Source organism: Crotalus tigris, unplaced genomic scaffold, assembly GCF_016545835.1.
Source record: "Crotalus tigris isolate CLP2741 ecotype Arizona unplaced genomic scaffold, ASM1654583v1 scf7180000017614.5298720, whole genome shotgun sequence".
Lineage (NCBI taxonomy): Eukaryota > Metazoa > Chordata > Lepidosauria > Squamata > Viperidae > Crotalus > Crotalus tigris.
In genome coordinates, this window is record NW_024096513.1 from 3,676,669 (window position 1) to 3,691,428 (window position 14,760).

A 14,760-nucleotide genomic window follows, 5' to 3' on the forward strand; every position below is an offset into this window, starting at 1 on the left:
AAGATGGTGTGATTCACACAACAAAGCCGTAATATGGTTTGTTTGGTCTCAGCTTAGCCATCGTGGCTTATTAAGCATGTTTGGCAGCAATCTTCCTGAACATGGTGTGCTCCAGATGTGCTGGGACTCCCAGAATTCTCCAGCCAGCTCTGTGTGTGCAAACACAGCCTCTGATTTAACCGACTTTCCATTTTCTGTATAATCCAATTTTATGTATCTATCACTTTCATCTCCTTTTGGATTTTCATTTCCTACACCCTACAGTTTATTTGTAAAAGGAAATTTCTCCAATATATAAGTAAAGGCAGTCCTCAAGTTACGTCCACAACTGAGCTCAAAATTTATGTTGCTAAGCATTTGTTAAGTGAGTTTTGCCCCATTTTAGGACTTTTCCTGCCACAGTTGTTAAGTGAGTCATTGCAGTTATTAAGTTAATAATATGGTTGTTAAGTGAATCTGGCTTTGCTTGTCAGAAGGTCACAAAACGGGACATTGCAACCGTCATAAATATGATGTCAACTGCCAAGAGTCTGTATTTTGATCTCGTGACCATGGGGATGCTGCAGCAGTTGTAAGGATCATAAGTCACTTTTTTCAGTGCCCTTGTAACTTTGAACGGTCACTAAGTGAACTGTTGTAAGTCGAGGACTACCTGTAATGCTATCCAGGAGCAGCTCCAGGGGCCCTGTGGCCCTCCAGAGGTGCAGGGTTCCAGCTGTTGGGAGTCTTCTTCTCAAACACCTGTTTTTATCCTTTTGTGAGCTTAATGTCTGACATGTGGGCTGGGGTCATGCAACACACTAAACCAAGGTTAACAAAACAGAACATAAGAAAGAAGGCTAAAACAGATAAATCAGGTTATTCACATCTCATTTCATCCTAGTCTAGCAGGTTCCGTGAAAGCAGCAGTAACTTCTGAATGCAGTCATCTTGCTTGCTTGCAGCACGAGCAAACCTTTGCATAACAAGTGACCTGATCCTCGCTGACGCCTAGTTAACCTAGTGCGCCGATTCTTCGCAAAGGATCTCCCGCATCTTCCTGAGCCTTAATCAGCGCCCGACCAGCCATCCGTCCCTTACTAAACAAGCCACGATTCGAGGCTTAGGGCGATACGCCGGCCACCTTAAGAGCGAGTTTGGCCGGGCTGCCTTTCCCGCATCCCCGACCCGGAGAGCCCAGCTTCCTTGGGAAAAAAAGGGAAAACCGGGATTAAGAGCCGCGGGAGGCCTCCCTCCGAGCCAGGCAAAGGTCGCCTCGGACGCAGCTCCCGCCCCGCGTCTGAACGGTCCCGGCGCCGGCTTCCCTCCCCGCAGGTGGCGACTTTGATCTAAGCGGGGCTACCTTAAAGGCCGGGGAGTCCTTCCCGCGTCTCCCGCCCGCGCGGGCTCCTTCCGCGCAAACTCTTCGCCATGCCTGCCGCCGCCGCCGCCGCTCTCACGCGCAGCCGGGCGCCGACCCTGCAGGAGCCCAAGCAGCGCCAGGGCCGGCCTTGCTGCAAGCGGTTGCGGCGGTGGCGGCGGCGAGAGCGAGCGAGCGAGCGAGCGAGACGGCAGCCCGGGTCGGGCGCGCGTGCCTGCCTGCCTGCTTTCTGCCTGCAGGATGCAAGCCGGTAGCCGCTGGGCGCTCTCCACGGCAGCTCCGCGCTTTCAGCCCCAGCGTCCCAGCAGCTGCCGCCACCGTCCGAACTGGGAGACGCTGGTGCAATAGTTCGAGCGACGCACCGAGGGAGTAGGGAGGGGGGAGCTTCCCCCCCCTCCTCCCTATTTTTCCCCCTGGAGGGAGGAGGAGGAGGAGGAGAAGGTGGAGACTTTGCTCCCTTGCCTTTCGCTTCTCTCTCGCTTTCTCGCTTTCTCTCGCCCCCCCCCCCGAAATTAAGGCAAGAGCTTGGCGGGCGCCGCAACTTCTAAAGGAGCTTTAATATTAAAGGGCTGGCATCAACGCCTCCCCTCCCCCCACCGCCGCCCCCCCCCCCAGCCAGCCCCAAGGGATGGCCAACTTCAACTCTCTCGCTGCCTCGCCCGGGAAGATCTCCAAGTCCTGCTGAATGAAGATCAGGTAAGGAGCGGCGGCGGGAAGACTTTTCCCCGGGAAACGGGGGGATGGAGGGGCAGCAAGCCGGGCGGGGCGGGGGGGTCCAGGCGGTAGGAATCGCCTCTGGGTAACCAACCCAGCCTCCCTGCCCTTCCCCCGCGCCATCGCTCCCCGCTCGCCCGGCAGAGAAAGAGGCATTTTTTGGGGATGTAAAACAGGTGCACGGCAAGTTGTTCTGGCAGAAGAGGGGATCTTTTGCCATCCGTTCCCCCCCTCCTCCTCCTCACCATGTCAGCAACCTTTCCTTCTCGGTTCCCCCCCCTTCCTCCTACCCCCCTCCCCGTTTTCCTCCGGTTCGCCTTCCGACGACCCAGTCCTGGTGCCCAGAGAGAGAGAGAGAGAGAGAGAGAGAAAACGGGGCGTCGCGCCTGGCTGCAAAATCCCGGGCACTCAATCCGCCCCTCCCCCAAGAAAACGACCCCCCCTTTTACACATTCTTTCAGCGTTGGAAGTTTGGCTGCGCTTAAAGCGGAAAAAAAGGGGGGGGATGAAAGTCTCTCTCTTTCCCCCCCTCCCTTCCCCGGTCTTTTTGCTGTTTCCAATCTATTTTATGAATGAGTCACCCCTCCCCCCCCGTTCTCCCACGGATGAGTGGGACTGGGAAGTTTTCGCTTGGCTTCGGGATTTGGGGTAGCGGGGGGAGGCGGGGTGGGGGTGGGTTCCTCTCGGTCCGGTAAATACCTTCTTCTGCTTCCCCCCTTTTCGCTGGGGGAGAACCAGCTGGACAAGGGTCCGTTTCATCTCCCCCCCTCCCAACCAGCCCTCTTCCTCCCCCCCTGCCCCCCCCTCCCCTCCTGCCTCCTCCTTCCTTCCTTCCTTCCTTCCTTTGCTGCATTTTTGATTGTATCCGTGGCTGAGGGTTCTGTCTTTTGCACGCCTCCCCGCCTAATCCGAGCCCCCCCCCCCGCGCTTACTGGCATTTTTCAGGCGACGCAAAAGATCCCCAATAAAGTGGGGGGGGGCTTCGAAAGGAGAACGGTTGAAGAGGGTGGTGTTCTCCCTCCCTCTCTCCCACTCTCCCTCTCTCTATCTCTCCCTCTCTCCCTCTTTCTCTTTCTCTCTCTCCCTCCCCCTTTCCTCCCTCCCTCCCTCCATCTCTATCTCTCCCTTTCTCCCCCTCTCCCCTCCCTCCCTCCTTCTCTCTCTCTCCCTCCCTCTTTCTCTCTCTCTCCTTCCCTCCCTCTCTCTCTCCTTTGCATGTGTGGATTTATGGATGCCCAAACCGTGGGATGGGGAGGGGGCGAGGTGGATTTTCCCAGCCGTTGCCTTCCTCCGCGGGCATGCGACGCCTCCGATCTGTTGGCAGCCGGCGTGGGTGCGTTTTGACCACATTCTGTGTTCTGCCGAAATGATGGAGGGGGGGGGTATCTTAATCGGTCTTTGCGGGAGGGAGGAGGGGATGCCTGCGAAAGGAAGCAAGGAAGGAGGGACGGAGACCGGTGGGGGGGTGGGTTTGGCTTTACCCGGGCCAGGTGCCTCATTTTTGCCCTCCGCGGAAAGCGGCGAAGTGCCATTCGAGTCGGATAAGTAGGCGTTGGATTAGCCGCCTTGGACAGTTTAATTACTGTGTCTCTTTCGCCATCCTGTATCTTTTTACCGAGGGGAGGGTGAAGTCCCTTTCCCCACGCCCCGCCCGGGGCGGGTTAAAGCCGTGCCAGCCATCTGCTCTGAAAGGCTAGAATGGACCGTTTCTTGGAAACCTCACTACCAACTACTGATTTTTGTTTATTTATTTTTTTAGTATTTTCTCCCTTCCTCCCCCCCCCGCAGGTGTTCTGTGTTCTTTGGCGCCTGCTAGAGGAAAAGAGAGGAACTGCACCTTGTGCTCCTGTCCGAAACTCTGGTTCTGAAACGCCTGTAACCATTTACATCAGGGGTTCTCAACCTTGGCAACTTTAAGACTTGTGGACTTCAATTCCCAGAATTCCTCAGCCAGCAAAGCTAAGGTTGAGAACCCCTGATTTAGATTCTCTTGCGGTAGTAGACTATCCAATGTGTCAGCTTAGTCCGTCTATTTAAAGTGGTGTTAAAGGAGGGGGATGGTGGGAAATGACCTGTTGCCACCTGGAGTTGCAAAAGCATCGCCTTATGCTATATGCTAGTATTTTAGTTAAACGGTTTTGGAGATGTTGGGGGGAAAAGGTGAGGCTTGGTTGGTTGGCTGTCTTCTTCTTACCTGCCTTAAGTTTGGCCCGGGTGTCAATTTAGCAGCTTCTCCCATAGCCCCCCAAGTAATGGTGTGCCTGTGTGCCTGGCTGACATCTCAGAAGCCCTCAAATGAGGTCTTCAGACTGTATCTGGGGCTTAACTACAACCTTTGTCTCTTCCCATTGGAGAATCTGCAAGATCAAAGATTCAGCATTGTTGGTTTTTTTTAAATCCCATCTCTGATATTCCTATCTTTCTGTCGACTTTCAGAAGCCGTTCCCTGGAAAGGGAATCGGTAGGATTTGCTGTTGCTTCTCTTCCTATTTCAATACAAGGCGTTGCATGGAACTTCTTTGATGGATGCGCTGGTGGTTCACAGAGATTCTGGAGGAATAGGAAAAGGAGTTTTTTCCTGGGCACCCCGCCTTCGGCAGCTGTTAGCTAGAGAGGTGAGCAGCGTCGGCCGAGAGTCTGCGAATGTGTAAATAATCCAGCAAAAATGAAGATTTGGCTGCGGGCAAAGAAGGGTCGCGAGGAGTCATTTGTATGCAAGCTTTTGTCTCCCTTCCCCTGTTTGCACTCTTGGTTGTCATGCTGCTCCGGTTCTTTGCACACTCGCCTCTCTGCATACAAAGGTTTGGATCTGGCCGAGGCTTCTGGACACACTTCGGCAGCACCCAGGCGGTCTGGCTTTGGCTCGATTTGAGAAGCTGGAGGCACACTCTACTGAATTTTGTGATTACCCAGATGAATCGGAAGGAATGCCTCTTGCCATAACTATCTGGTTTGCTCTGTAGATATTTGGAGCAGCATTTGAGCTTAGAAGCAGGAGCCAAGCATCCTGCCCCCCCTCCCCCATTCAGATGACCTCTTGGCCAGGAGATAGTCCCTGTTGGTGGAGAGGACCCTGTCTCAGGTTAGCCTCAGCCCCTCTGCACTCCCGTTAAAAAAGGGGTTGTAATAACATTTTGGAGGATCGTTGGAAGAGCTGCTAAGACACGTGTCCATTTTGCATTCTCAGAGGTACTGCAGTATGGATGATGATGGTGAGGATGATGATGATCACAAGGGATTGATCACACAGCCAGCCAGAGGTTGAGATTGGATTTGGCATTTTTAAGCAACTATCCAGTTCGGGAAGCAGAGTTGTAGCTGAACGGATATAGAGCTGTTGCGTTGTCAGAGAACTTGGAAGCCTGAATGCTTTCAAGCTTAACTCTTTACTGACCTGAGGGTGTCACTACCTATGTAAGATATGGGAAGGGCTCTCATCGTGGGATAGCCTCCCCCCTTCCAAGCGTGTCCCTCAGCTGAATCGGTTTAGTGTCACTCTTTGTAGCTTTGCAGTGTGAGACATGCTGTGAGTGCAAGGCAGGGACAATATTGTGTGTTGAGAGAAGGGACGGAGCTTGGTAGACATCTGAAGTGGGGCCATGAGTCTGCGCTCCAACTTGATGGTGGTTGAAGCTGCCGGTGAAGCCCTAAACACATGCAGAGAGCCCTTGGCATTGCCATGGTTACTCATGAAGATGGAGAGGGGGAGAGAGATGGGAGAGAAAGGGAGCTTAGTATATTTTATGCAGCAGATTATGGGATGGCATTGGATGGTGTGGAAGGTTTTCAACCAAGGTTTTATTCCTGGAAGCTTTTCTTTCTGTATTTGAAGTCCTGGAGGTGGAACCAAGCTTTGGGTAGGTTTTGAGCATCAAAGGTGCTCAGATATACCAAGACTGCTTTCTCCAATATGGTGCTCTCTTGATAGGTCGGCTTGTGGTACCCAGCATCTCCCAGCTGGACTGGCTGGCTGTGCAAAGGGATTTGGGGCTGCTCTTGAAATCTCAGACCGTAATTGGTAGCTCTGTCTTGAATGTCGGAGAAAGGTACTGTGCAGTTACTTTTGGCTGAAGCCATGAAGAAGGGCAGAGGAGGCAGAGAGCAGAAAAAATATCCTTATTATGAGAGCTTAGGAAAATAATAAGTCTAGGAAACAACCATGGAAAGTAACATGATTTGGAAAATGAGAAAGTTCGTGTAGCCAGTAGCTGGGGAAACTGAAAGAAGGCATATATTGATTTGGAAAGAAATGCCCAAGACAGCTGTGTGTGTGTGTGTGTGTGTGTGTGTGTGTGTGTGTGTGTGAAATCTTTTTTTCCCATCCTACATAAAAAATAAGAACGCACAATACCCATTCTTGTCTCCTGGTTTTGTAGCCAGGAACTGAACTCTGCTATACAATTTCTCCAATGTTTGTTTTATTTAGACATATTTGTTTTATTTCTTGGAGGCTATTGGGAATCTTTCCTCCCTAGTTTCCCATAGGGGATGCTGTGATGCCTCTTTGATTGTTAGAGCTGGTGGGAGATCTACCGTGGCTTGGTACTCTGCTTTCTGCGATGCCTCTCTTGATGTCTCTGGAGCCTCTCTGGTGGTGCATATCCCATCCAGTCTAAAAGAGAGGCCCTCTTCCCCCCCCCCTCGCCAGCAATGCATTTCTCCTGATGACATGAGTGAAGGGTGGAAAGCCAAGAAGGAAGCTGTGCGCTGGAGGAGAGAGGAATTTATACAGTAATGAAAGACAGGATGTTCCCCAGCAATTCTCAGCCAACTACTCAATAAGTTTAAGAACACCATATTCAGCCAGGACAATTTCTCCTCAATTCTCTTCCCCGGTGACTGGAATGAGAATTGATGGAGAAAAATGCAGGTTGCCTTTCAGTCATGGCATTACGTTAAACCCAGGAATGTCTGCCTTAAATCCTTGGGTTGGAGGCCTCCAGTAGACGATATCATATGGTTAGTTTTTATAGGATTAGGAACAGGGTGGGGTCAGGAATTGGGGTTGGGATTTGGGTTAGGGTTAGGTTTGGGGTTGAGGTTGGGTTTTTTCCAAATAACATTCTCAATATTTAGCAACTAGTCCAGTGGTTCTCAACCTGTGGGTCGGGACCCCATTTGGGGTCGAATGACCATTTCATGGGGGTCGCCAAACAACGCAGTCTGCCATTTTTTTCCCCTTTTCCTTAGCTGTGCTACTCCCTTTTATTCTATTGGCTTTTGAAAGCCAATAGAATAGACTCTCTTGAATAGAGTCTAATTCTATTGGCTTTCAAAAGCCAATAGGAATTGTACAGGCTGTCTCTGCCCTGCTGAGCCCGCCAAAAGTCCCATTCTGCAAACGGTGCTGCACCAGTTGAGTAGTCCTTGACTTACGACCGGTTGAGTAGTCCTCGACTTATGACCGGTTGGGGGTTGCGGCATTAAAAAGGTTGAGAACCACTGAACTAGCATAATGTCTGGGTTCATGTGTTTAAAAAACCCCAATGAGTAATAGTTGATTGTCATGAACAATATGTTAATTAATCGCTCGATGGCCTTCTTCTTGCTAATATATATTCAAAATTACCTACCACATTCCTTTCTCTCTAAGTCATTTTTCTAGCCTTGATAAAAATTATCCTATGACCATTTGTTTAATGACTATTTGAAGTTACAATAGTGCTGAACAAAGTGACTTACAACGAGTCCTTACCGGCTGCACTGTCCTCATGGTCATGTGATCAAAATTCGGGTGCCGGGCAACTGGCATCCATCACAGCTTACAGTGTCATGTGATTTCCATTTACAATCTTCCCAGGGATCTTCTGACAGTCAAACTGTGTGTGGGGAAGCTGGATTGGCCTAACAGCCCCATGATTCTCTTAACAACCACAGGGAACAGGTCATAAAATTGGATGTGGCTCACTTAATGATGGATGTTAGAGACCCAATTATCACCATAGGACCTGTGTTGGCACAGTGGTTAGAATGTTGTATTGCAGGCTTATTCTGCCAACTGCCAGCAGTTTGATCCCAACCAGCTCAAGGTTGACTCAGCCTTCCATCCTTCCAAGGTGGGTAAAATGAGGATCCAGATTGTTGTAGGCAATGTGCTGACATTGTAAACCACCCAGAGAGTGCTGTAAAGTATATATAAGTATATACAAGTCTAAGTGCTATTGCTAAATCAAGGACTTTGTATGCTTGACTAAGGTGGGAGAGAGTCTGTGCAGCCTTAGTCTTGAGGTCTCCAGTGCTGCCCTTTGTCTTCTTATGAGTTATGGAGTCCCAGCAGTAATTTGACAAAATGGTCTGTTTTATCCAACTCCTGTAATTGCTCCTGGTGTGACAACTATTACAGAGAGCGTGAGGGATAAGATAAGAACACCCTAGTCACCTTATTTTGACCTAGACGTGAACCCAGCTGTAGAGTTGGCTAGGCTAGAATTGCGGAGACCTTGATTAAATTCACTTCTGATGTGAATTAAACCAATTTGCCCCAGGGTCCCAGGTGTCATCTCCACACAACCCTAACCTGGTGGCTCTAGAAGTGTGGAATATCAACTCCCATAATACTATTTCAATCTGATAGGCTTTGCCTCTGGATATGCCAGAGCCTCATTGCCACCTAGGCTCCTAGTTTCCACATCACTCTTTCTCATGGTGTAACTCTGATTTATAACCATGGTTGCTTTTGCATGACTCGCCACCATAACCTTGGTTTATGAACCACATCATCCTGAAAATGCAGTGTAGCTCGTCTTAGTTGTCCCTCCCAAAATGTTGGAAGACCACCCCTTCTGATTTTATAACCTCACCGCCCAAATGTAAATGAAATAATTATTTGTGTAACGTCTTGATGTGTTTGATGTCACTTGCCTCGATTTGAAGAAAAAATATATAACTCTATTACTGCATAGTGATATAATGATGTATCTCATGTCACCTGCTTGCCCCCCATCCAGTGAATACCCATGAGGTTTAGCAGGATGTGCGAACTCATCTCTGCCTTAGGAACAATAAAGCATCCCCTGCCATTCGTCTGGCAGCTACACAGAACTATTGAAATCGTTTTATCGAAATGTACAGTAGCGTTGTTTAATCTAACTTGCAGTGGAATTTTGGATCCAGGTCCAAAATCTTGGAGACAGATCTTTCACAGATATGCATCCCTAAATCCTTTCCCTTTTCTTTTTTGAACAAACATGGTTGGCTTTTGATTGGATTTCTTTGAAGAGTGTCCTATAATTCCCAATAAATAAGGATGCTTCATTTTCCTTGGACTGTGTACAGAAAGACAGTGATGTATTTTCAAGGCTGTTGCATCTCTGGCCAGCTGCCCTTTCTAAACCTCACTCTGACTTGTCATCTGCATCTTGAAAAACAGGTTTAATTGTTCTAATAACTGCACTAAATTTGCATAATTCAAGATAGTGTAATCATTTGCAGATAAGCCCATGAAATTGGAATTGATGCTTTTTTATACAGTTTTATGCATATCATGGTTGGTTGCTTCTCTCTGTTTAAAAGATGAAAAACAACCTTGGTGCCCTTTTCCTGCAGGCCCCTATTCTTGGAATCTACAATTAGGATACACCCTCCATTCTCCCCCCCCATCCCCTTAATTCTATCACTTGAGGCTTCGGATCTTGAAAAAGGTTTACGCCTGATATGTGCTACTTGTGAACAATGGAGTCACCTTAGTTGGTTGAGTAACATGCAGTTTCTTAGTGGACCCAGGAACACAAAAACCCAGGGGTTAATTTTCTCATGCTGTCCAGTCACTATCTAGGAGTCAAGTTTAATATTCCTTTATTATAGAAAATGTGAGGATGTGATGTCAAGGTGAACTTGCATAGCAAGCAGTTTCTTTACTTGAAATTTGCAAGGTTTGAGAATTCAGAGGAGTTTGGGAAACTAAGAAGGTAAGGAACAAAGCTGAAAAAGTGTGTGTGTGTCTTTCTCTGCATGTGTGTGTATAGATGATAGAGTAGATAGATAGACATAATGTAGATAGATACATATATTAGATAGTTTACAGATAGATACATAGATTAGATAAATAGAGAGATAGAATATGATAGGATAAATAGACACAGACAGACAGATAGATGATAGATGGATAGATGATAGATAGATAGATGATGGATGGATGGATGGATGGATGGATAGATAGATAGATAGATAGATAGATACTGTAAGATAGATAGAAAACATACTGTAGATATATAGATGTAGGTTGGTTTGTATGTGAATGTGTGTGTGTATATATAACAAAAAGATTGTTTTCAAAACATAAGGATAACTAGCTTCTATGACACTGGAAAGTCTAGCCAAGACCAATAATAATAGTAGTAGTAAAAGTAGTAGAAGGCACAAATGGGACATTGAGATAATAGCCTTGCTCTGTTTAGTCTTCTCTTACTAAGAACAATCTTTCCTGGGTTTATTTAATCCATCTTTCCTATCCACCTGCAAATGGAATCAGGGATGAGAGGGGAATCTAAGCAGTTGCCTTCCAACCACTTTAGAGAGTTGGTTTAAGCCAGGGGTCTTCAAACTTGGCCCTTTTATGACTTGTGGACTTCAACTCCCAGAATTCCTCAGCCAGGCACGATGGCTGAGGAATTCTGGGAGTTGAAGTCCACAAGTCATAAAAGGGCCAAGTTTGAAGACCCCTAGTTTAAGCCCTTGATTATAAACAAGTAAGCCATCAGAATGTAGCATCTCCTTAGGAAAGCCAGAATGTGGACAGCTAATGGATTTTCTGGCTGAGTCAGCCCAGGGGAGACTCAAAAACCATGGGAGGAGTAAAGGAGCAGAGGGGTGGACAGATGAAGTTTTGGGGCTATGGTTGCCTCTCTCCCCAGTCTATGAAACCTGTTGATAGGCAGAATTGAGTCACTTCGGGGTAGAACATTGGCTAACCTTGGATTGATCCAAAGCAGGACATGTTTCATGATTAGTGGCCCTCCGAATGGATTTCAATAACAATTTAACTCCTTAGTTGTGGAAACTGCTTATAGACAATTTTATAATGCACATTATAGAAATACTCTGTAGCCGAAGTAACAGTGTAAACAGCAGGCTGGTGGTATGGGATTCAACAGGTTTTAATATTTTACTCCTTGCTGTGATTCAGGTCTAGAGCAGGCAGTCCAACTTCTCTTAATAGTTAAGGGGTACTGCCTACTTTGAACCACAGTGCCAGGGGCATATGAATACTTTTCTAATACTTTTTAGGACCCTGTACTGGAGCATCCTTGCCACCCATGCAGATGTTAATTAAAGACACCGTTGGCGGTTGTTGGGCTCCAAGGGGGGCATTTGGGGATACGTGCAGGGGACAAATCTTCCAACAACCTTGAGGAACCATGGAGAATTCTAGAGTTCCAGAGATGAAAGGGAACCATGAGGCTCTCCAACTTTCTTGGTGTTTGAGTGAATGTAGAGAGCCAGTTTTTTTTTTTTTTTAGCAAGATTACTAGGAATGGGGTCGGAAAAACCATCCTTCCAGTTATTCCCTAAAACATGTCTGGTTTGTTGCTGTGCTCAGTGAGAAGCTAGTGATCATGTACAAGAACATTGCGAGAAAAAAGGAAGCCCCACGACTTCCTTTCAAACAGCCCAGGCAGTTTACTTCTTTCCCACTGTGATCAGAAGCTGGAAATCAGGCTTCTGTTTCCATTGACCAGCAAATGAGCTCACTGGAGGAAAACTGTGTTTATGTGTGGGGGAGTGTGTGTGTAACAATTGTTTGTGTGACTGAAGACCATGGATGGGCCACTTCTGTGTGAAGATTACAGGCTGAGGAGAGCCCTGCACCCTTATGATCTCTTATTAAGAGGGCCATCTTTATTTTTGAAGATCTCCAGTGGGGAGCTGGGGGGTTCAAGAAAAGCAATTTTTATTATGATCCCTAGCCAGAATAGCAAACTAAAACCCACCCATTGTAAGAGCCGAGGTGGTGCAGCAGTTAGAGTGCAGTACTGCAGGCCACTTTAGCTGACTGTGTTCAGCAGGTCAGCGGTTCAAATCTCACCGGCTCAAGGTTGACTCAACCTTCCATCCTTCCGGGGTAGGTAAAATGAGGACCCAGATTGTTGGGGGCAATGTAAATATATATATATATATATATATATATATACACATTGCTTACTGGTGTACACCGCTTAGAGAGTGCTTGCACTTAAAGCGGTATATAAGTCTCATAAAATAAATAAATTAATTAAAACTAAAAATGAAATGAAACCAAAACAAGATTAAATATGACCACTGAGGATGGGTTCATCGGTGGACAAGACAGGGTCTGCCCAATTTGACAGGCAGTGTAACCGTACCTCCCTACGATCTGGGAGACTAAAATGTATGATTTGATGACAACAGAAAAGCTCGTCAGCTTAACCACGCAGTCAAAATATCCATCAGACCAAATGCAGCCGTATTTATTTACTTCCTGCTTTTATTATTTATTGACATAAATGACTCAAGGTGGTGAACATACCTAATACTCCTCGTTTTCCTCACAGCAACCCTGTGAGGTGGCTTGGGCTGAGAGGGTGTGGCTGGGTCCAAGTCACCCAGCTGGCTTTGTGCCCAAGGCAGGACTAGAACTCGCCATATCCTTGTTTCTAGCCTGGCGCCTTAGCCACTCAAACAAACTGGCTCACTATAATAATATTTATACTCTATAACAATTCTATCAGTGCAGAGCAAATCCAGAAAGTGAGGGATTCAAAGTTTATTCAAGGGCAACAACTGTGAATGTAAGACGATTCTTTCTCCTAATCTTCCTCTATTATCATAATTTCACTAACTCTTAAGATGAACCTTCCATTATAAAGGTAAATTATTTAGAAGAGGGAAAAAAATGTAGTTCTACTTTCATTTAAAAGCAGTATGATTTAGCGGTAAAAATGACTTATGAATAGGTTAAACCTCTGCTCCGTCTTGCTTCTCCTATGAATTCATTATAATTTTCTTAGATGAATGTTTTCCTGTGCAGGGCTGTTGAGAGGGTACCAAGTGAATGTATGTGAGCTGCTTGAGCATTAAATGACTTGATTGTTTGATTATGTGCCATCAGGTTAGTGTTGACTCTTATCAAACACGTAGACCTCAATTATGATCTGTCCCTAACCTAGTGTTTTGAGTCTTCCATCACCACTCTAATTAACTCCATTCCACTTCCTGCTGGTCAGAACACTCCTCCTTTTTTTTTTCCTCCCACCCTTCCCAGCATTAGAGTTTTCTCCATAGAGCTGAGTCTTCACATAATGTGTCCAAAGTAGAGTAATTTGAGTGTGGTCATTTGTGCATTGAGTAACAATTCTGGGTTGGTTTATTTGATGATCCCTCTTTTGTTTTTTTGGCTGTCCAAAACTTTTAAGTATTCTCAGAAATACTTAATTCTTTGTCAAGCCCAAAAAAACAGGAACTGAGATGTGGAGTAGCTTCCTTTATTGCTTCAAAGATAAAGTCTCGTCTCCAGTTGCATATGGGTGGCTGGGTTAGGTGGGTCAGCCTGCAATCCCAGTTGGATTACAACAGGGTTTCCGCTGTTCTTCTTTTCCCACTCATAAACAGATTAGAAGCTAAACCAGGGGTAGTCAACCTTGGCTCTTTTATGATTCGTGGACTTCAATTCCCAGAATTCCTGAGCCAGCTTAGCTGGCTCAAGAATTCTGGGAGTTGAAGTCCACCAGTCATAAAAGAGCCAAGGTTGACTACCCCTGAGATAAACTTAGGTTTAAATCACAATTTGAGGGTCTGCTGTAGCCCCCATCTACGAAACTTCATGACAACATCTTGATACTCCTGGAAAGCCTTGGGTTTTATTCTTTCTTGGTTTTTAAAATTCTTGAGTTGGAGAATGCAAACTTCTGAATGCGGAGACAAATTTCCACGATATGCTTGTATTCCGTTATGCTATTATTTTTAATAATAATACTCAGCAGCAGTAGGAGTAATGATGGGGATAGTCAAGTCATAATATTTAGCTAGAGAGGAGAAAAGATATTATGTGGACTCCAGAGGCAATAGTGAAACCAAAATGAACGTTCAATTGCTAACAAAATTTAAACTGTTGACATGAATAGAAATGGCAAAGAGTTTTCTCGAATGATTCGGCTGGGCTTCTGTAATGTCATAGAATAAGGGGCATAGTGACCTAGTGGTTAAGACGTCAAGTGTTGTCATCCAGAAGATTGCCAGTTCGAGACCCAAGCACTACATGACAAGGTGAACTCCTTTTCTTGTCCCAGTTCTCTGCCAACCTAGCAGTTTAAAAACAGGCAAACACAAGTAGATAAATAGGTACCTCTTCGATGGGAAGGTCAGAATGTTCCGTGTGCCAGTCACATGACCATGGAAATGTCTTCAGACAATGATGGCTTCCTCAGCTAAGAAATGGAGATGAGCACAACTGGACAGGGGAAATCTTTTACCTTTACCTTTGATGTTATCGAAGTCTCGAGGTTCAAAGCAGGAAAGCAAATTTGGCATGTTCCAAATTGAAGGGAAGAATACAGCGGAAAGAGTTCATCTTGTAAGAAGTGCCTGCATCTGTTTGATGAGAAATCAATATCTGATTTGGGCCTAAAATAAGGATTGAAAGGATGAAAGCTGAATACAGGGAACCATTCATGGTTCAGCTGTCTTTGTGATTGCGCAAACATCAGATGTGGATATACTGTATGTAATCA

The 14,760-nt window shown here is 46.4% G+C and overlaps 1 protein-coding gene across 1 annotated transcript in view; it reads left to right on the forward strand.

Annotated features, from left to right (window-relative positions):
- The first annotated feature begins 2,037 nt into the window (after positions 1–2,037).
- The window catches only part of ADGRB2 (adhesion G protein-coupled receptor B2), a 202,711-nt gene continuing 189,988 nt past the window's right edge, over positions 2,038–14,760 (forward strand). The window contains exon 1 of the mRNA XM_039329614.1: positions 2,038–2,056. The gene's annotated coding sequence lies outside the window, so the exon portion shown is untranslated. The remainder of the gene's footprint in view (positions 2,057–14,760) is intronic.